The sequence below is a fragment of the Podarcis tiliguerta genome, assembly GCF_965153285.1.
Source record: "Podarcis tiliguerta genome assembly, chromosome: 3".
NCBI classification, from domain to species: domain Eukaryota; kingdom Metazoa; phylum Chordata; class Lepidosauria; order Squamata; family Lacertidae; genus Podarcis; species Podarcis tiliguerta.
The window spans coordinates 21,898,617-21,922,036 of record NC_139536.1 but is presented as its reverse complement, the minus strand read 5'-3'; the positions used below and the strand labels follow the sequence as shown (position 1 = coordinate 21,922,036).

The 23,420-nt window shown below is 43.2% G+C and overlaps 1 long non-coding RNA gene across 1 annotated transcript in view; it reads right to left on the bottom strand.

Moving 5' to 3' along the window:
* LOC310674233 overlaps positions 1 to 22,819 on the bottom strand; it is a 41,845-nt gene extending 19,026 nt beyond the window's left edge. Inside the window, exons 1-2 of the long non-coding RNA XR_014509459.1 lie at positions 22,466 to 22,819; positions 13,797 to 13,855 (exon numbers count right to left, since the gene is read on the bottom strand). This is a non-coding gene — a long non-coding RNA (uncharacterized lncRNA). The remainder of the gene's footprint in view (positions 1 to 13,796; positions 13,856 to 22,465) is intronic.
* Positions 22,820 to 23,420: the final 601 nt, after the last annotated feature.

The window sequence follows — 23,420 nt, the reverse complement described above, 5'->3', positions numbered from 1 at the left end:
TAAGTGATTTGTGGACTAGAGTCCTGAAATTACTGTTTTAAGAGCATTAAAAATTATATCTTTCGAAGTTCTTCAGCTAGATGATAGATAGATAGATGATAGATAGATATAGATAGATAGATAGATAGATAGATAGATAGATAGATAGATAGATGATAGATAGATAGATAGATAGATGATAGATAGATAGATAGATAGATAGATAGATAGATAGATGATAGATAGATATGGACAGAGTTGGACATGGGTGGCGCTGTGGTCTAAACCACTGAGCCTCTTGGGCTTGCGGATCGTAAGATTGACAGTTTGAATCCGCTCAACAGTGGTGAGCTCCCGTTGCTCTGCCCTAGCTTCAGCCAACCTAGCCGTTTGAAAGCACACCAGTGCAAGTAGATAAATAGGTACCACTGCAGCAGGAAGGTAAATGGTGTTTCCATGCTCTCTGGCACTCGTCACTGTGTCCCTTTGTGCCAGAAGTGGTTTAGTCATGCTGGCCTTATGACCCGGAAAGTTGGCTCCCTCAGCCTGAAGCGAAATGAGCACCGCAACCCCATAGTCGCCTTTGATTGGGCTTAACCATCAAGGGGTCCTTTACCTTTAACCTTATGGACAGAGTGAAAAGCAAAATAGCTTAGATGGCACAATTTATCAACTGATACTAAATACCGCCAAGGTCGCTAAGCTTTTTGGACCAGTTGGCACATTTCAAATTTAGAGCACGTGCTTGGGCAATGTCACAAAATTCACAAAATGGCTACCATGGAGGGGGAGTGGCATAACACAAAATGGCTGCCATGGAAAGTGTGGCATAACACAAATTTAGAGAAACAACCACCTCTGGCACCCGTATATCATGGAAAGTCAGCTAGTTCCTCCTGGTCATGATTATGGAGATTGTGCGCACTCCCACAAACACTTTATCCACTTTATCTGCACATGCATAATTTTAGAAACCTCAATAATGTTCTCTCATTAGCCCCAAATTTGAGAATCTTTCTTCATTGCTCCAGCTCCTTCATCGTTTTGCTTGCCCTTTTCTGCACCTTTCCCTGCACTGCAATCTCCGTCTTGAGGTGAGGTGTTCTATGAGCCTTTTTGAGAGTTTCTAGGGCAGGTGAGCATTCAAATATGTGACCACCCCCTCCTCAACTGCAGTATGAAGAAATACAGCCCACTCTATCACCTGAAAGCATGCTAAGTGAAGTTCTCTATTGTAATGTTTCTATCATCTATCTAATCTATCTATCTGTCTATCATCTATCTATCTATATCTATCATCTATCATCTATCATCTATCATCTATCATCTATCTATCTATCGATCTACCATCTATCTATATCTATCTATCCATCTATCTATCTATCTATCTATCTATCTATCTATCATCTATCTATCTATCTATATCTATCTATCTATCATCTATCTATCATCTATCTATCTATCATCTATCTATCTATCTATCATCTATCTATCTATCTATCTATCTATCTATCTATCTATCTATCTATCTATGCCTTGCAACTGTCCTTTGTGGGCCAGAGAATGAAACTATCATCCCTTTGGAGTTTGTTCTGTGACAAGTATTACCGAACATCCAAACTCCGTCCTCACACCCCGTGGTTTATGAGGTGATGAGAAAACAAAACACAGCTCCCTTCTTGTCGGTAGGACATCTCCACTCAGCCAGCAGGGGTTGGGGGAAGGGAAATGTTGAACACATGGAGGAACTCCAGTTTCTACAGACAGCTGGAGGCCAGGGGTGGCAGTGGAAAATGTTCTTTACAAACTTTCAGTGCTCAGTACAGTGCTCAGTACTTCACAAGTATCACCAAAGCCAACAACAAAAACTCCTTTGCATTCAGTGACCTACGTCCGGGATGTTTTCTGCTCCATAGCATGCTGCAGGAAGAATTTAAACAGATATATTGAACCAAAACAAAGAAATTGCAAATATTTGTTTTCTCAAACACCGGAAATTCATCCTTTACTACATATGGAAGCATTTTAAAAAATATTCTCATGCAAACCTCTCTCTCTTTCTCCCTGTCCCCCGCCACCGCCAACATATATATTTTAAAAACATATGTCTCAGGGTAGAACTATGCATCACCAAATTCCTTCCAGCGGTTTTCAACCCCTTGGGTCCCCAGATGTTGTTGGACTACAACTCCCATCATCCCTGAGCTCTGGCCTTGCTAGCTAGGGGTGATAGGAGTTGTAGTTCAGCAACATCTGGAGACCCACAGGTTGAGAAAGGCTGTGTGGATACACCCTGGCTCTGGTATAAAATAAATAAAAAATAAATCCCCCATCTCTTTTTCCTACTGCAGGTTAAAGCAACTTGGAAGATTAGAGGGGGGAGTTGCAGTGGGGGGGTGGCATTTTGGTGTATATGGAGACCCTGAGATGCCCAGATGACAAGACTCCCCTCTACGTCTCCCTGATGTGGTCCAAAGGAAAACAGAGCAATATGTTTGGCACCAGCTTGGTTGCAGTTGTGATTCGAGGACCCGCCACCCGCTTGACTCAAGGTACTACTCCTCTCCTAGCACTCTATGCACTCCAAACTCTGCTTATGGATTTACAAACGCACACATATCTCAACACATCTAAAAACAACCATATACCCTCATGGCTAATAATGGCAAGTCAGTATGTTTCAGACATCAAAAGCATACCCTCCAACGTTTCTCCGATGAAAATAGAGATGTCCCATTCCATAATGATAATTTTTCTATTTATACCCCACACATCTTATTGGGTTGCCCCAGCACTCTGGGCAGCTTCCAACATATATAAAAACATAATAAAACATTAAACATAAAAAAAACTTCCCTATACAGGATTACCTTCAGACGGCTCAGGCTTGCATAACTCCAGACGAGGGGTTGGCAAAGTTTACCCTGCCTGGGCTGGTTCACTCCAGCGGAGATCCCTCCGTGGGCCGGATCGCGCGCACCTGCGATTTCTGGCGTCAGCGTCTGTGCAGACGTGATTTCCGGCATCTGCGCATGTGCAGACGCGACGTCATCTCGCGACTAGCACTCATCTCGCTTTATTGGCTGAGGGAGCCGGCGTACAGCTTCTGGGTCATGTGGCCAGCATGACTAAGCCACTTCTGGCGAACCAGAGCAGCACACAGAAACACCGTTTGCCTTCCCGCCGGAGTGGTACCTATTTGTCTACTTGCACTGGTGTGCTTTCGAACTGCTAGGTTGGCAGGAGCAGGGACCGAGCAACGGGAGCTCACCCCATCGCGGGGATTCAAACCACCAACCTTCTGATCAGCAAGTCCTAGGCTGGAAAATAGGGATACTTGGAGGGTCTGCAAAAGCAGGGAGCTGAACTAGGGCTCAACTCTACAATTCAGGTTGTTTTTCAAAGGAAGGTGACTTTATAATTTTTAAAAAGTGCAGCACTGGCTCACTTCCTTGCTTGGGGCAAGATATGCAGGGATGAGATCTGAATGAAACAATGGAAACACTGAAAGTTTCTTTAAAAAATGAGGCCCCCAACCGTACACAAAATCTGACTTCTTTTTTACCACAGTCCTCTGCACAGTTAAAACAAAGCAAAGAACTGCATTCTGAGTTCCACTGATTTCAACGTATCACTAGCAACTCTTGTTAACTTTGGCTTAACGATGAGGAAAATTCTAAGAGAAGATGGAGTTTGTCAGTGACACTCTCCAGCATCTGTCTCATTATACATTTTTATTATTTTCTCCAAGGCCTTTAAAATAAAATCCCATCAACACAGTGCTATTCACAGCTAAGAACAGGAGGGTTTTAAGGCAATTTGCTTATTTGACTCTCCCCCCCCCCCCTTGTTTGGCTCCCCTTGAGGCTGAGGAAGGTTAAAATATATTCTCATCACTTTTTTTTTCCTTTTCACAGTATGCAACAGGACACAATTTGCAAGGCAGAATCATGGACATGCATTTCCTCCAGTGTGAGACTGTCAGATAACTCAGATCGTCACCAGAAATGTGAGCACATTTGAAATGCTTTCACACATGCAAACGCACAACTGATGCACATTCAGGCTCCCTCTGAGATGGTGCTGGTGACCACATGCGAGTGTCCAATTATTTCCCCTGGAAGGCTGGTTTGTCTCCTTCCCTGCTGATGGGGTAAACCATTTAGAAATATGGAACTTTAGGCTGTCATTCTGTGCTATAATTTCAACAGCGACAAGAACATGGTGTAAGGTGGAAGAGTTTAAGTTACATTCAGGACAGAATTAAGTGTGAACGTGTGTTTCAAATGGCCTTTTTAATTGGCATTAATGGTTATTTGTGCTCCTGTTGGTATCAGGGTGTTTATATGAGATCCCGTTTTCAATACTGTTTGTGGTAGCCAAAGATTTCAGGCAGACATACTGTTTTGTTTCTGACTGGTGCATGCCCTGTAGCTTCCGGCTGAAATTTTTCCTACCACAAAGCATTCAAGGGCGGGGTAAGGAGGTTCTTGCTTTCATTGTGCTATAGCACAAGAGTGGTCCTTCAGGCAGCAAACAATAAAGTGGTAACATTGAGGGAGCATTGTGGAACAACTAATAAAGTAGAATAATGTGTGGACCATCCAGTGTAAATCCATTGTGAATGCACTGTTATTGTATCAATGACATGTTGCAGAATACACCCACCTGCTCCCCCACCCCCTCAAAAAATAAACCATACAGTCTGGAGGGGCCATAGATCTGGGTTGGGGAGTTTCACAAAAAGCAAAAGCTCAGGAATTTGTATCAAGTATTGTCCTGTATTATAGAGCTTCACATAGTGATGTGTAACACTGAGGTATTGAAGCCAAGGTTTTATATAACATACTATGTTATTTAACAGATGGCATTCTCATAAAGCTTGGACACACACACAAAAATCTAAAAGAAGTTAAGGTGTGCAATGGAAAGGGAGGAGAGATTTTAAGATGGCTGCCAGACTCAAAAGCACAGTGGATGTCAAGTAGGGACCTAGTCAACATTCTACTACCCAGCTCCAACCAAAGAAGAGAACTGCCGAGATTCTAACCAAGGAAGGCTCCTTATACCAAAAGACCAGAAGGGGTCAGCCCTTGGAAAATGTTCCAGGTCAGATCTGCTGGCTGAGCTGCAAACTTCATTTCTCTTCATTCGGGTCCATGCAATATGTATAGGAACCAAGCCCTTATTGTGGTGGCATCTAACCCTTTGGAATCTCTACAGCGGTACAGTACCTTGGTTCTCAAACACCTTGGTTCCCAAACGCCAATACCCAGAAGTAAGTGCTCCAGTTTTCAAATGTTTTTCAGAAGCCAAACGTCTGATGTGGCTGTCGGTTATTGTTTCCGGGTCGCCTGCACCAATCAGAAGCTGTGCCTTGGTTTTTGAACCTTTTGGAAGTCAAATGGACTTCCGGAACGGATTAAGTTTGGTGCTTTTGTTTTTGTTATTTATTTTGCTTTTTTGTTTTTGAGGCTTTTTCGGTTAGTTGGTTTTTGTGACTGTGTGGAACCCAGTTCAGCTACTGGTTGATTGATTGATTGATTGATTGATTGTGTGACTGCGGAAATGGATAAAAGCCCCCCATCCAAACAATGACTATCAGTGCAGGTAAAAAAAAAAAAAAAATTAAATTAATCATCTGTCTTATTTATTTTTTAGTACAGTACATTGATTATTGCTTTATTGCTTATTGCTTTATTGATTATTCCTCCTCGGGAAAAGCCCCCAAGAGCTGCACACACGCTCCACGCGTCTCTTTAAAGGGAGCGCTGACAGAGCCTCCCACCTGCATTCGCTCCGTAAGACACACACACATCCCCCCTTACTTTTTAGGAGGGGAAAAGTGCGTCTTATAGAGCAAAAAATACGGTACTCCCAGCATGAGAATAATCAGCGCAGGCAATGTGAGATTTAAGAAGCTGATTTAAGAAGCAAGACAGCTGCTAATCCACTGGGTTCTTCTGCCGATGTCAAATTAGAGAAAATATTAAAAGTGGCAATGTCCAAAATCAAACCAGCAAGCATTATGGTGCCCGTCTGACCTCCCCTCTCTCCTGCTCCCTGGGGGGAAAAATGGGACCAAGGTTGACAAGTCTATGGGCATTCAGCAGTTTATCCCTATTTATCCCTCTTTAAATCGCTTAATCCTATAAGGAACTTGTGCAGTCTTCTTCCAGTTTAGATTTTCAACACTCTTAAGGGAAGGGGTTATAATTAGAAGCAATGTAATTTATCAGACAACACAGCCATCCATCCTAATTGGAAAAGTCCCGGTGGCATAACTGTGTGCTGCCACAATCTATGCTTCATCCTCTAGAAATATGAGCTCCCGGCTGAAAAGTTTCTTTCAGTCCTGGCTCTGGCAGTGGCAATTTTCAGTCTGGGATTCCATGCCCTTCTTCCTGTCATTATCAGGGCTGTATGCGAGGGACCCATTTCCAGATGAAGTTGGAGAATGCTCTTGGCTGCTCGGATGGAAGCAGCCAGCTAGTTTATACAGGTCTTCCATTCTGAAATATGCAGTTCATTTGGCCAGATAGGCTTGATAAGAATCAATGGCCTGTTTCTCGGTTAATAAACAGCATGCAAAGAGGAGGAGGTTCTGCCAGCGTATCTTGTTTACGAGAGAGAGAGAGAAATGTTTGGCGTCATATGTGAAATCGGAAATGAGCTCATCCTTTGATTGTTTGATTGTTTTCACATCAAGGAATTAGCTCTTGTTGTTGAGGGACTGGGCAGGGAAGCTTGTCTTCAAAAGTCCTTGGTATGACGGAGTGATTTGGTTATATAATATATAGGGTGAATGTAAAAAGTGCTTTCATTTTCACAATAAAACCGATTGTAATTCCAAATCTGAACAAACTGTTGGGAAGAAAAGTTTCCCTTGCTTGGTTTGAACGTTTTTGGAAAGAAACCCTGAATGATTAACAGAGGCCCTGTATCACTGACCACACAGCAGCACTTTAGGATTCATTTGCTATCCTGAAGGGCACATCTGTAGGGTAGAAAGTGGAACTTTCAACAAATCCTTCTGAACCATGCTGCCCTCTGAAAAGTCTTCCCACTAGCGATAGTGACACCCATCAGAAATGGCTCAGGAACCAATGCCTCAGAATTCCCTTAGTCACTCCTGAGTGAATTCTGGACTAGCCTTCTAGAGTATCAGTTTCCTTTCTCCATCCCTTTATAACTTTTGCCCAAACCTACAAATTTATTAGAAGAATTGTGAGGGATGGGGGGTAGACAGAAGCAGCCAAGGGAGCTGTTTCTAAAATTTCTCTGTTATGTTTGTTTATTATGTCATTTCTAGACTGCACCATTCCTCCAGGATAGGAGCACAGAATGGTTCACCACATGGAATCTGGAACATAAAACAAAATATTATATATTTGGAGTAAACTTGAAGAAGAATTTCCTAATGGTACAAGCTGTTCCACAGAGTAGCAGCAAATGTTGTCTTGGAAGATGGTGCCCTATTACGATGCAGTGCTCGTGAATTTTCTGCTATCTCCACATGCATTCACCTTATTTCCTGCATTGGCAGGATTTGGCCTAGATCAGGGTTTCCCAAGCTTGGGCCTCCAGCTGTTTTGGACTACAATTCCTATAATCCCTGACCACTAGTCTTGCTAGCTAGGGATGATGGGAGTTGTAGTCCAAAAACTGTTGGAGACCCAAGTTTGGGAAACCCTGGCCGAGACTCTCAGATCGTCAAATGAGGTCCTTCTCTGTGTGTTCCTCTACCCTTGGCCTATACAATTTCTAAATGCATACAGACTCTACAAATCATATATACAGGAGACGGTACAGTTGATTGAGTGAATAGCAGAATGATCCTGTTCTCTCTATATGCACTCACCATATGCATGATGTTTAAATCAACAAGACTTGTCATGATGACCACTTCATACCCTTCAACATTTATCCAATGAAAATAGGGATGTCCTATTCAATAATGACGCGGGTGGCGCTGTGGGTTAAACCACAGAGCCTAGGACTTGCCGATCAGAAGGTCGACGGTTCAAATCCCCACGACGGGGTGAGCTCCCGTTGCTCGATCCCTGCTCCTGCCAACCTAGCAGTTCGAAAGCACATCAAAGTGCAAGTAGATAAATAGGTACCGCTTCGGCAGGAAGGTAAACAGTGTTTCCATGTGCTGCTCTGGTTCGCCAGAAGCGGCTTAGTCATGCTGGCCACATGACCCGGAAGCTGTATGCCAGCTCCCTCAGCCAATAAAGCGAGATGAGCGCCGCAACCCCAGAGTTGGTCACGACTGGACCTAATGGTCAGGGGTCCCGTTACCTTTTTATTCAATTATGATTATGATTATGATTTCCACCCATCTTGGCTTCCAACATATATAAAAACATAATAAAATGTTAAACGTTAAAAAACTTCCCTATACAGGTCTGCCTTCAGATGTCTTCTAGAGGTTGTATAGTTACTTATCTCCTTGGCTTGGGGAGTCACATAACTCCATACCCTCCAACATTTCTCCAATGAAAATAGAGACCTCCTAAGGAAAATCAGAACATTTGTGGAGCAAATCAAAAACCAGGATGGCTTCCATAAATCCAGGACTGTCCCTGGAAAATAGGGCCACTTGGAGAATCTGTCACCAATATTCTGGAACACTCTGGGAGTAGAAAGGCTAGACACTAGTCTTATCGTATTCACATAAGAAAACAGGAATAAAGGCTTTTCCTGACTCCTCGACCTCATAATATTTCTCATAGGCCCATTTCTTATTACAGCAGAAAAGCGATTGCCACCAAAACAATTAAGTGTGGTTTCTTCTCCAAGTTTCCATGTGACCGAGACACATCTAATCACACTAGCAAAGTATTGCATTACTGGTACTGGATAGCACTAAGGTTATGTAAACATAGTGCTAAGGATAAAATCTAGGTGTTCTGGGTTTTTCTGGAAGAAAAATCATCTGGAAAGGTTCTTAATGCAAGTGAAAGCAAGGAATAACAAGCTTAGGAGACTTTTCTGCTGTCTTTGGACTATTCATGCACGTACATTTTGATGTGGTGTCTTTAATGTGGCCCAGTCCTTCTGTGGTGAGCGCAGCAAATCAGTTTCACGTGGGGAGGCATCTGAATCGACCCCCGTATGAAAATGGCAGAATGTATACCCAGAAAATAAGTTCGAAAAGTTGCTTATGCGTCTTACAAGAATGAACATTTGTAGTCATGCATATCCTGCCCAATTTGAATATCAGCAAGCAGAGTAGCTCAGTGATTCGAGTGTTGGACTAGTGAGCCAGGTTCAGAATAAAAATAAAGGTCAAGGCAGGCTTACCTAAACCCCAACTTTAGCAGGAGTCATAAACAGTACAAGAGAATTGATTCTGCCATGCTAAGAGAATGACTTCTCACAAGCGCCCCCTCCCCCATGGTGATAAAAACCATTTCTAGTCCTGCTTAATGGTAGGCCTGGGAGAAGCTCCCAGCTCTCCATAGATTAGTGAAACTGCACACCTAAATAATATACACATTAAGAAAACACCAGATTGCTTTCGTCCTATGGACTGATATGTCGAGATTTCAGGCGCTGTGGCATATTCGAAGTTTCCTCTCTCACTCGCATTCTATGGAGTTCCTATAAACTGCTTTCCTTCCTTTTTGACAGCCAGTCTAAACCCAGGAACTGGCCGGTCCGGATGGCTGTGTTTGTATTGCCCAGAGGCTCCCCGCCCTGGCAAACTGCCACTCACTCACTCCTGAGGAAATTTGCCTCACCCCGCCTGTAGAGAAACACTGAGCTTTCCCTCGTCTGAATTGTTTGCTCTTTGATTTCCTATCTGATGCTGCGTCAGCACTCAGCTACACAACCAAACAATATTTCCAAAATGTTTCTGAAAAATTCGCTTTCCACGCCACCCCATCACAACCCAAAAGTGTGTCACGAGGCCCCGATGTCACATCCCAGTCTGTCATAAGTTTAGTGGGAGCTTTATTAGCCCCTTGACAGCGACTTCACTCTTTCAATGTTATAAACCACAGAGCTGGCTTTCAAATGGGTCATGTGTGGGGTTTTTTTGGGGGGAGGGTACAATAAACCCAGAAGCTGGTTAACTGAGGTATTAAATTAACAGTTCAGAAAACTGGACAACAGAATGGGCTGCCAAGGTTTGCTTTCCTCCAAGGACCAGAGGGAGGGAAAATCCCTGCTTGCCAATACTGCAGGGATAACTAATATGGGGCCTTCCAGGTAGTTTTTTTTTTACTGCAGCTCCCATCAGTCCCAGCTAGCATGGGCTATAGTCATGGATTCCAGGAGCTGAATCCATGCAACATACTGTTCCCTTTCTAAATCATCCCACTTAGATCCATTACTCATTATATACCCACCACCAACCATCCCACTCACTGAATATATGAAGGGGGTCATTTAACTATCTCATGAAATTGCTTTTTTTAAAAAATGAAAACAGATTACAGAGAAGTTTCAGGATTCCAGAATAATAATAATAATTTATTATTTATAGCCCGCCCATCTGGCTGGGCCTCCCCAGCCACTCTGGGCAGCTTCCATAGAAACCAAAAATACAGTAAAATATCACACGTTAAAAACTTCCCTGAACAGGGCTGCCTTAAGATGTCTTCTGAATGTCAGGTAGTTGTTTATCGCTTTGGCATCTGCTGGAAGGGCGTTCCACAGGGTGGGCGCCACTACCGAGAAGGCCCTCTGCCTGGTCCCCTGTAGCTTTGCTTCTCGCAATGAGGGAACCGCCAGAAGGCCCCGGCATTGGACCTCAGCGTCCAGGCAGAATGATGGGGGTGGAGACGCTCCTTCAGGTATACTGGACCGAGGCCGTTTAGGGCTTTAAAGGTCAGCAGCCGCACTTTGAATTGTGCTCGGAAACGTACTAGGAGCCAATGAAGCTTTTCCTTGTTTGGGGGTAAATAATTGGCTAAGGAGCCATTAAAAGGGGGGGAAAGTAGGAAACGTAACCACATGCAAGCTTCACCAAAGAGGGGCGAAATACATGAAATCTGGACTGAACCAATAAATAGTAACTAAGAAGGCCATAATACTGGCAGTGGGCAATTGGCTGCCAACAAGGCCTATATTTTAAAAACAATGAATCTTGTGGTGTCTTTGCCACCACTTGTTGCCTAAAACTGGTCATGCAAATGAACCCGTTATCTTGAAATCTGAAGGTTTGCTTGTTTCCTTTTATAGCCATGATCAAACAGGGCTGCCAAGATTGCATTTACATTTATATTAATGAATTGTTCTCTGTGTTTGCAGTCATTCTTAGAAAGCCTCGCAAGTGACAGCTGCCAGAAATACGAGACTATACCAACCCCATTGTATTCCAAGCAAGCTCCCTGCATGGTATCACACCTTTCAACACCTGCAACCACACTTAAGGTTTTATCTCAGTAAGAAAACAGGCAAAGCGCAGTTAACAACTTTTCCTGACGGTGACACTGGGCAGTTGTGCTTGAGCTGTTAAGTCTAGAGAGCTGTAGAGCTGTAGAGGCAAACGGCCTGTTTCCAAAACATCTCCCAGGAAAATGAAGCCAGAGTCTGGTACAAAATTATTTCACCTGTCTTTCCATGCTCAGTCTGTGTTTTAGAATACTGGTGCCATGCTAGCCCTGGCAACTGGACCATTTTTTGTAGGTAGCAGCAGTCAGACACATTAGCTGTGTTCACATGTACAGTGGTACCTTGGGTTACATACGCTTCAGGTTACATACGCTTCAGGTTACAGACTCTGCTAACCCAGAAATAGTACCTCGGGTTAAGAACTTTGCTTCAGGATGAGAACAAAAATCATGCTCCGGTGGCACGGTGGCAGCAGGAGGCCCCATTAGCTAAAGTGGTGCTTCAGGTTGAGAACAGTTTCAGATTAAGAACGGACCTCCGGAATGAATTAAGTACTTAACCCGAGGTACCACTGTACTGCTAAACCATGGTTTAGCATTACGACAGTTACTGCAGCTAACACGCTCCCTTCTCCTTTTCCTGCATGGTCACAAGGAAGAGTTTGGAAGCTTCCCTTACCCATATTTATTTATTGATTGATTATTATTTTTTTGTTAACCTTAACTATGGTCTGTTGAAACAAGACAGGTTTGTAAGCGGGCTTGCTTCAAAAAACCATGGTTAACAATAACCAAAAATTGGCCAGGCTCAGACATAGCAACAAATTGTGGTTAATTTAAAACTGAAGGGAAATCTTCCAAACTCTCAGATTCCCATGCAGGAGGGGCCTGGAGAGGGCGAAGGACAGGAGTTGAAGGCTCACTTCAGCTCATCCTCGAAATGCTAAACCATAACAGCATTTTGTATAAATGAGGCCATTGTCACACACAGAAAGAGAGACAGCTGACTTAAATGTTTATGATAAAGGTAGGTATCTCAGCATTTTCAGAGTTGAAGTACATTTGAAATACGGGGGGGGGGGGACACTTCAATTCATTCACACTTTCTGAAATAATATGTGAACCAGAACACAACCAACCTTGAAAATTCACAGTTCTCTGAATATTGCAATGCAGAACACAACCAACCTTGAAAATTCACAGTTCTCTGAATATTGCAATGCAGTTCTATAGCCAATCATATGTACAAAAATGTATATGCTAGGGTTGCTATATTTCAAAAATAAACAACCAGGACACCCTGAAAGTTGTTATGTTTTTTTAAAAAAACAACAACCACAACAACAACACTAAATTTTTTTTTTTAATTGACTTAATATATTCATATTCCACCTTTCTTCCAAATTGGGATTCAAAGTGGCTTACAACATATTTTTAAGTTGCAGAAAAATTAGTGAACATGTACATAGTATATTAGGAGGAAATGCTCTGCAAAAATGAAGCAGATTCATAGAATTGTAGAGACCACAAGATTCATCTAGTCCAACCCCCGAAAATGCAGGACTGACAGCTAATACCCATTAAAATGTGTATGTTGGACAAGCTTGCATACAAAAATGTATGCATTAGGAGAAATTCGTGTGAAAATGCTGATGAATTTTCATGGGAACATGAAAGCAAACTGGTGTGAAAATGTGGAGAACTGTAATTTAAAATTATTTTATATTGCAAACATAAACAATTACAAGCAAACATAACCCGAAATCACTCAATAAAATAAACCCAGCTGCATTTTGACCTTATGGTCTTTCTCCGTGATCTCTAATGCACACAGTTTGGCATGTACACAGTACATAAATGCAAAGTATTTCAGACAATTGGAACAAACAATGAAAAAAATATATCCATAAGCCAAAAGTAGCAACACCAAACAAAGGCTAGTTCTCATAGTCCATAGTGCTAACGAGTCAATATTGATTTTGGGGGGATACAATACTTCCTTGTGGTTCTTTACCAGGGCCACTTTTAGATACATGTTCCAATTTGAAGGGCAACTTATGGCTTTGCTTGAGTTCCAGTTCTGGTTTACAAACACACATAGGTGGCACTCCATGCCATCTTTGCCTAAATGCCGTCTTATACCATCTTTGAATAAACACCACTTTCTAGCTTTCAAGTTTTGCTTGGTGCCTTCCTTAAGCAGCTGTCCCGCTGTCAAACTGGCAGGGGCTGCAAAGGCTGAAGCCAACAGGAGTGAAATTAACAAACCCAGAGTGAAATGAAGAATGGCAAGCTGAAATGAACATGCTCCTTGACAAGATGACAGCTAATTACCCGGTCTCAGCAGTAACCAAAGCAGGCAGAACCCAAAAACAACCATAGAAAAGGAAGAAGTGCAGCTGAAAAACAGCTCCTTTGGCTGAAGAGGGTGGAAAACAAACAGCCTTTAAACAACACTTAGTAACCGACCTGAGCTTCGAAGGAGGTGGGGAACAAAATCACAGGAACATTTAGGCAGGAACAACCAGCTGCACAAATATAAAATGGGGGAAACCTTGTATACATGTGAAAAGGATCTAGGGGTCTCAGTAGACCACAAGCTTAGCACGAGTCAACAGTGTGATGCAGCATAAAAAAACCAACCTAATGCTAGTCTAGGATGCATCAACAGAAGTACAGTGGTACCTCGGGATAAGTACTTAATTCGTTCCGGAGGTCCGTACTTAACCTGAAACTGTTCTTAGCCTGAAACACCATTTTAGCTAATGAGGTCTCCTGCTGCCGCCGTGCCGCCAGAGCACGATTTCTGTTCTCATCCTGAAGCAAAGTTCTTAACCCGAGGTACTATTTCTGGGTTAGCGGAGTCTGTAACCTGAAGCGTCTGTAACCTGAAGCATATGTAACCCGAGGTACCACTGTATAGTGTCCCGATCAAGGGAACTAGCAGTACCACTCTATTCTGCCTTGGCCAGACCATACCTCGACTACTGTGTCCAATTCTGGGCACCACAATTTAAGAAAGATGCTGACAAGCTGGAATGTATGCAGAGGAGGGTGACCCAGACAATCAAGGGTCTGGAAACTAAACCTTATGAGGAACGGTTGAAGGAACTGGGTATGTTTAGCCTGGAAAAGAGGAGACTGAGAGGAGATATGACAGCCATCTTCAAAATATCTGAAGGGCTGTCACGTGGAAGATGGAGCAAGCTTGTTTTCTCCTGCTCTGGAGGGTAGGATTCAAACAAAAGGATCAAGGTTACAAAAAGGAGATTCCAACTAAACATCAGGAAGAGCTGTTTGACAGTGGAACAGACCCTCTTGGAAGGTGGTGGACTCTCCTTCCTTGGAGGTTTTTAAGCAGAGGTTGGATAGCCATCTGTCATGGATGCATTAGTTGAGATTCCTGCATTGCAGGGCTTGGACTAGATGAAACTCGGGGTCCTTTCCAAATCTACAATTCTATGATTTTATGAGCTCTCCAGGATTTCAAGCAATGGTCTTTCCCGGACCCGGCTGGAAATGTCAAGGATCAAAGCCAGCACCACTGAGCTACTGAGAGCTTCATGCTTGTGTGTGGCCATCTCACGGAGACAACCAAATGTTAGCCCCATGCCATGGGATCATACCCTGCTGAAGCAACTCCCATGCTGCTGGGTATGTGTGTGAAGATCATCTTACTTGTATAACAAACTGAATGCTGGGGACTTGTGTTCGGTGTATCTTCTACTGGCTGTGGCCATGAGCAATAAGAACATGCTTTAAACTATGGATGCTTGAGGAAGTCAGTCTTTGCAGATTCCAAGACAAACTGACCTGATCTGAACCATTCGGGCTTCATCCTGTCTGCCACTAGCACATGACCCCCAAAGAGTTGCCCAGAATGGAATGTTCCCCTAGTTTGAAAAACATTGCCCACCCCTAGAGGTATCATGGGGAGATGGAATGATCAAACTAGCATAAATCTGCCCTTAAATGGGAATAAGAAGGGAGAGCTGAACTCAGCTCCCCACTGGGAGCTTGCTGGGTAGTGTGGTGCTAACATTCTCCCAGGTCTCCCCAATCCAAATCCAGTTCTACACTGTCAATGAAAATGACCAGAATGGAAATGAGCATTTCTTAATTTTTCCATTGTGGGATGAGTCTTCCCCATTAAATCTCTGTTCCTTCTTGGTTGCATTCCGTTATCTTTGAATGCAGGATATGAGATATCTAGTTCCATTTTTCATGGGTTTCATGGCTTTCAAGCAGCTTTCCCATGATAAAACCCCTTGTACCTGGCAGGGAATCCAGGTGTTCAGGTGTGCCTTACCTTGATCTCCCGCTGAATCTTATTGAAATGCTCAAGAATTTTAATTGCAGCCTCTTCCAGGAAAGGAGTTGGTTGCACAAGACCTCCCAATTAACTCTAATCCCACAACTTGCATTGACCAGTATGCCACTGAGTCCCACCTGAAAAAAACCTGGTGATATGGAAGTGCTGCAAGTCTGCATTCCCAAACCCGAGCAAGGAAGTTGTGCTTTTAAGTCCCACTGGATTCACGGGAACAAATTAGCTGTTATCTCCTGATGTCTTGATGATTTCAGTTGTGTTTTTCTGGACTGAGGGCCTAAGAAGTTTCAGCAACTCTACTGCTTACAAAATTGCAGTCATTGTCTGTAGGGAGAAAAGGGGTCTTTGGGGATTTAGCACTTTGATAAGACCTTTTTGGATTTCAGCTCTACAATTAGACTGTCTAAATCTGCAATGCCATATAGCATATCAAGTGCCATTTCAGAGTAATTCCCCCTCCTGTCCTCTAAAAAAAGACAGATCCAGCATTGGTGCACAATAAAACCTAGCCAGCAGCACTGACCTTAACATGTATCAATGTTGTTATTATAGTACAGGTAAAAAAGAGAAAGGATTGTATTTCCCTCACGTATCACATCCATTTATAAGAGATTTGTTTGGGACTGAAGACAACTGTGCTTTCCACATATACACTGTAAAAGGCTTCTAATTTCAGACTTCCAGCCAACACTCCTTTTGTGTACCATTCACATGCTGAAATTTAAGATTTGATTAGGGACCACTACACTAAAGGCCTATTTTACAAATGCTGTTGAACAGTATTTGTCGGATGGGAAATCTCTGCTTCATCTCATTTGGAGAAAAGCATATTAAAAAGCAAGCAGTTGTTTTCGGCTGAGCTGAAATGAATGTGGAAAGCACTGCGGCATCACTCTTTGCGGTTGTAAGTTGCCCAAGGCTCACTTCCATAAAGCAGCCTGCTAGACCTTCGTTTTGGTCTTGGACGTTAGCATCACATTCTCCCATACCCTTTTGGAGAGGTGAGCCATTGCCACAGCTTCCTTGTCAATACACTTGTCCAGCTCAGCATCAATGGAGAGATTCTGGCGGTGGTGGAACCCAGGTGGACAAAAATGTCTACCACCTCTAGCATATGGTCACCAATACTGATGCATGGAGTGCTGGCGACGTCCTGACCCAAGCTATTGAATCATAGAATAGAATCATAGAATCACAGAGTTGGAAGAGACCACAAGGACCGTCGAGTCCAACCCCCTGCCAAGCAGGAAACACCATCAGAGCACTCCTGACATATGGTTGTCAAGCCTCTGCTTAAAGACCTCCAAAGAAGGAGACTCCACCACACTCCTTGGCAGCAAATTCCACTGTCGAACAGCTCTTACTGTCAGGAAGTTCTTCCTAATGTTTAGGTGGAATCTTCTTTCTTGTAGTTTGGATCCATTGCTCCGTGTCCGCTTCTCTGGAGCAGCAGAAAACAACCTTTCTCCCTCCTCTTTTATATATTTGAACATGACTATCATATCACCCCTTAACCTCTTCTTCTCCTTGGTTCTTCTCTTCTCCTCTTCTCCTTAACCTTGGTCCTCGTCAGGCTGATGGTAAGGCCAAATTCCATCAGAACTAGGCAATAATTGCCCAGCATCCAACTTTAGGAGTCACCGGCCAGCTCCATGCAGTTCTAGATGGAGCTGGTTGCCTGCTTTCCATGTGTGTTATGCCTCAGTATCAAACCAAACCTGTCACCAGAATGCACACAGATCTCTCCATGGGATCGCGGGTCTCCCAGCTGGTAGTATGTACGAAGCCGAATACAAGAGCTTGCCTGCAATCATACCTTGCTAGTTAGTATAATACTGTCTGCCTGGGTGTCTTGGAACAAGATCACACACTTTTGCTAATGTACATTGCATTTTGAAATTCTAGAAATGTTAGCATATTCAGAGTGAAATATTGGGTAGCATAAAACTGTGCAGAGCTAAGACCGCTAAATGTGAAAATGTCGTTTCTAGAGAATAAGGAAAGCATATAGTTTTAAGACCATCTTGCAATAATTCCTTGGCAGGACATAGCTCAATACCCTGTGGAAATGGTTTGTCCATATGGCTTTTTCAGTGCCGTGTGATAAACCCCTTGTTCACTTAATGTAAAACAAATGTACCTATTTTCTTCCATCATTCTTCACTTCTGCTGTGCAGACAATGTGCTTCACATGCTGTACTAAACAATCCCAGTGCCTATCACCATATACCAAATTTATGTAAATTGACCATGTTTTCCTTCCAGTTGCATCTACTTATTTGAATTGCAGGTTTGCGAAATTCTTGCTGGATTACTGCCTCTTGTGTCTCAACAACAAACGAAGAAAACACAACAAGCCCATGCCCAGCTGCAGCTGCTTGGGAAATTGTGGATTTTCCACTGAATAGTCACACCTCAAAATTCAAAATTGATACAGTTGTACCTCGGAAGTCGAACAGAATCTATTCCGGAAGTCTGTTCGACTTCCAAAACGTTCGGAAACCAAGGTGCAGCTTCCGATTGGCTGCAGGAAGCTCCTGCAGCCAATCAGAAGCCGCAGAAGCCCCATCAGACTTTCGGGTTCCAAAGAACGTTCACAAACCGTAACACTCACTTCCAGGTTTGCAGCATTTGAGAGCCAAAACGTTCGACTCACAAGACGTTCAATTTACAAGGTACGACTGTATTGTATAGTCAAATTATTCAAATATGTTAGCTGCTTTGAACACTCTGTCATTGATGACAGGCAGGACATAAAATCTGTAAGCAGATAAAGTTAATTAATCATTTAAATGTTAATATTTAGATGTAATCCAGGTAAGATGGAAATGCTGCAGGGATGAAATCTGCTGATCTGGGAGGAAAGGTATGACTGGTGCTGTTTGGGGCTGCACTTCACAGAATCACTTTAATATCTGCAGATAGTATAAGTTGTTTTGAGACTTCTGGTGAAGAGTGGGGTATAAATTCCTAAAATGAATAAATATCAGAGCTAAAGTGCACCACTTTTGGCTAGATTAGTGTTTCCTTCAACACTCATGTAAGAAAGTAGTCTAGAGAGCCACTATTTAGGGACATTCTTCAGTTTAGCACAAAGTATTTTTCTTTAAGTAAGGATGGCAAATGCTTTTAAACTATACCCTGCCTTTTGAGCAATATATATATATATATATATATGCAGGTTTTGGTGTCCTCGGGTGTCTTCCCGTGTAAAAGTTGGGGTGTCTAGGCGACGTTTCGACGAGGTCTCACTCGTCATCTTCAGGCTGGTGCTTTCGGCTTCTTGTTACTGGAACAGAGCAGGATCTCAGTGTTTGAGTTCCTATAAATACTGTTGAGGAGGTGTGGTGTATAGCCTCCAATGTTCTGGGCAGAGAGGAGGTTCCCAGGCTAGTGTGCCTTTTCTTCTTTTGTTCCTTAATTACTTGAGGGATATCTTGAGTGATTTCTTGAGTGATTTCCTGAATCCCACTTAGGTGGGTCATTAGGTGTGGATTAGTTGCTAAAGCCTTCGTGTCTTGAACTCTTGAACTTTGTGAAGAGTTTTTCTGAGAAGATGGCTGTACTGCACTTGGTTGTGCTCTGGCTTGGCTTCGTGTATAGGGGCGAGCTGTGGTTTTGTGGCCTGTGCCAGCCAGATCTGTGTAGGGATTGCAGGGGGGTGCAGCATCCGGAGGTGCCACCCTGGTTTGGCTACTGGATGGTGTCTGTAGTTTATCTGTGGAGAGGGTCTGGGTTTGGGTCTGGTGTGGTTGATTGGTGATGGCGTTCTGTGTGCCTCTGGATCTGGTGTCAGATTTTGTGGGGAGGGCTAATTTCCAGATGTCTGGCAAGCGGGATGTGTCGTCACGCTTGTTCATGTTGTGAGGGTGTTTCTCTATCTCGATGGCTTCCATGATTATTCTCTTGTGGTGATGTTCCATGTTAAAGAGCAATTTGGAATCTGCAAAATTAATTTCGTGTCCTGTTTCTTTCATGTGTTGGAAAAGAGAGGAAGTTTTTTCTTCTTTTTTGACGGCATTCTTGTGTTCTGCGATACGTGCATTTATTCGTCTGTTTGTTTGTCCAATGTACGTGGCTGGGCAGACTTTGCAGGGTATTTCATAGACCCCTTGGTTTTCCAACTGAATTTTATCCTTGGGGTTTCTGAGGATATTGGCTATTTTTTGGTTGGTGCAAAAGGCTGTTTTGATATTGTGTTTATGGAGGATTTTGCTAATTTTATCTGTAGTGCCCTTGATATAAGGAAGGAGGGCTATGCCATTGTTTTCTTCTGTGTCTTGGTTTTTGGGGGGTGTTTCTTTTTGGATTAGCTTCGTAACCCTGTTTTGCTGGTATCCATTGGCAATTAACACATTTGAGAGATTCTGTAACTCAGTTGTCAAGTGGTCTTCGTCAGCCAGGCGTTTGGTTCTGGAGATGAGAGTCTTGGCTACGGAGTTTATTTGTGCAGGGTGGTGGTGTGATTGTGCATGTAAGTAGCGGTTGGTGTGTGTTTTTTTCCGGTAGATAGTGTGTCCTAGGGAGCCATCAGGTTTTTTGTAGATTAGGACGTCAAGGAAGGGAAGTTGGTTGTTGGCTTCTATTTCCATAGTGAATTGTATTTTGGGGTGTAGGCTGTTGAGATGTGTGAGGAAGCTATCCAGTTTTTCCTTCCCGTGTGGCCAAATTACAAAGGTGTCGTCAACATATCTGAGCCAAAGTTTGGGTTTGTGTTCTGACTTGTCTAAAGCATTGGTTTCAAAGTGTTCCATGTACAGGTTAGCGATGACCGGTGAGAGGGGTGATCCCATAGGTGCTCCTTCTATCTGTTTGTATCTTTGTCCATTGTGGATGAAGTACGTGTTGGTTAGGCAGTGGTTGGTCAGGTCCAAGATGTATTCGGGGGGATTGTATTTGTTTTGAATGGCTGTCAAGGCTTCATTAATGGGCACTTGTGTGAAGAGAGATACAACATCGAAGCTCACAAGTAGGTCATTGGGTTGTAGGTTTTGCTTCTTTATTGTTTCTATGAACTGGAAGGAGTTTGGAATGTGTGAAGAGATGGATTCTGCATAGGGCTGAAGTTGCTTGGCGAGAAATTTAGCGAGATTTTGTAGAGGTGAGCCTATGGAGCTGACTATTGGTCTGAGTGGTGTTCCTTCTTTGTGTATCTTGGGGAGGCCGTAGAGTTTGGGGCATCTGGATGATTTTTCTCTGGGGATGATTCTTAGCTGGATTTCTTCACTGATAGGAGAGGCTTTTATTTTGGATTTGGTGGTTTTTTCCAGATAGGTGGTGGGATCTGTTTTTATAGGTTGGTAGGTAGGGTCTTGGAGTAGATTTGATAGTCTTGCTTGGTAGTCCGATGTGTTCATCACAACAGTGGCATTACCTTTGTCTGCTGGGAGAATGATTATGTTGTTGTCTTTCCTCAGGTTGGTGAGTGCTTTCTGTTCTTCTTTGTGTAAATTGCTTCTGGGTGGTTTGCTGGAGCAGAGGATGTTGGTGACTTCAAGTCTGATTTTATTGGCTTCATCTGGATTGATTAATAAATGAATAAATGCACGTATCGCAGAACACAAGAATGCCGTCAAAAAAGAAGAAAAAACTTCCTCTCTTTTCCAACACATGAAAGAAACAGGACACGAAATTAATTTTGCAGATTCCAAATTGCTCTTTAACATGGAACATCACCACAAGAGAATAATCATGGAAGCCATCGAGATAGAGAAACACCCTCACAACATGAACAAGCGTGACGACACATCCCGCTTGCCAGACATCTGGAAATTAGCCCTCCCCACAAAATCTGACACCAGATCCAGAGGCACACAGAACGCCATCACCAATCAACCACACCAGACCCAAACCCAGACCCTCTCCACAGATAAACTACAGACACCATCCAGTAGCCAAACCAGGGTGGCACCTCCGGATGCTGCACCCCCCTGCAATCCCTACACAGATCTGGCTGGCACAGGCCACAAAACCACAGCTCGCCCCTATACACGAAGCCAAGCCAGAGCACAACCAAGTGCAGTACAGCCATCTTCTCAGAAAAACTCTTCACAAAGTTCAAGAGTTCAAGACACGAAGGCTTTAGCAACTAATCCACACCTAATGACCCACCTAAGTGGGATTCAGGAAATCACTCAAGAAATCACTCAAGATATCCCTCAAGTAATTAAGGAACAAAAGAAGAAAAGGCACACTAGCCTGGGAACCTCCTCTCTGCCCAGAACATTGGAGGCTATACACCACACCTCCTCAACAGTATTTATAGGAACTCAAACACTGAGATCCTGCTCTGTTCCAGTAACAAGAAGCCGAAAGCACCAGCCTGAAGATGACGAGTGAGACCTCGTCGAAACGTCGCCTAGACACCCCAACTTTTACACGGGAAGACACCCGAGGACACCAAAACCTGCATTCCTGTACCCGTGAAAATCTACGAAAGCATATATATATATATATATATACACACACACACACACACACACACACACACACAGGAACAGCAGACTTTAAACTTGTTGTGATTGCTTCTTCCACACCTGTCCTGGAAGGCTTAGGAGACACTCTTCAGGAAGCTAGACAAAAACTTTATTGTTTTCTCAAACAAGAACAGCAACAGGACACTCCTGACTTCACTGAGATTCCACAAAGTAAAGTGCCATCTAGTGACCAAACCAGATAATGACACTATCCACACAACCCCCTAAACCTGAAATGTTACTCTTGTATTGCAAACTCCTGTGATGTGATAAGTTATTGCTGCACGGAACATTGGATATCTATTACTTTTTTCCAGACACTAGTAACTTACCTCACTAGGGTGCGTTCACAAGACTCACTTTAACCACACAGAAAATGAGAACACCGTGGTGACTTTCTTTGAAATAAATTCAGAAATCATGTGAACGGGTGATTTCTAGGATTTGTTTCTTTGTTTCCGGAGAGCTTGTGAAGATTGGTGCAGCCTTCCAGGAATCTGGGGCAGGCGTGCGATAATTCATTGCTCTCACGTCCTGGTCTGTAGCTTCCTTCCAAATGAGATTTCCGGGATGGAAAGTTAGCAGCTCCAGTGTGTGACAAGTTTGTAACCCTAGCTCCTCCCTCAGCTGTAATTGTCTAATGCCAGAGTGGGCCGCTGAGCAATAGCAAGAGCTGCCTGCGTATCATCTTTAAATGTGGGGTGTGAAACAGTTGGAAGGCCTGTTTTTAAATGTGTAACCTGAAACACTGGAAACCAGAACTCACAGTGGGGCTTAGCAACAAAATCAACAATATAGAGATAGTTTATGACATGTGATCACCAGAGCAGCAACAAGGTTGCTTAAATATAGATCTAGTAGGTATTAGAATATTTCTGAGAAGTGCACATCAAGCCTGAGACAGATGCTGCTAATAAGTTGAGAGCTTTAGACATTTATTTTTACTTTTAACTGCTCGGCTATATTTATCTGAAAGATTTACCGCTACATTCTTGACATATAGGTATGCTAGTCACTTTCTGCTGTCTAGACGGGACAATATATATAAAACCAGAGAAGATAAGAGGTTAGGGAGTGGAGGAGAGAGGAGAGAGGCGCTCTTTAGGTCTCTTCCTCAACAAACAAACATAAGGAAGGGGATGACGTGATTTTCCTCTCTTTCGATTTTAATAGCTTTTTTTGTGACTCCCTCAAGTTCTGATACATACACATGGCCTGCCAAGATGGGGATGAATCATATGCTCACTTCAGCTTGCTATATGTGCTTGAGGCTGTGCGCATGACAGC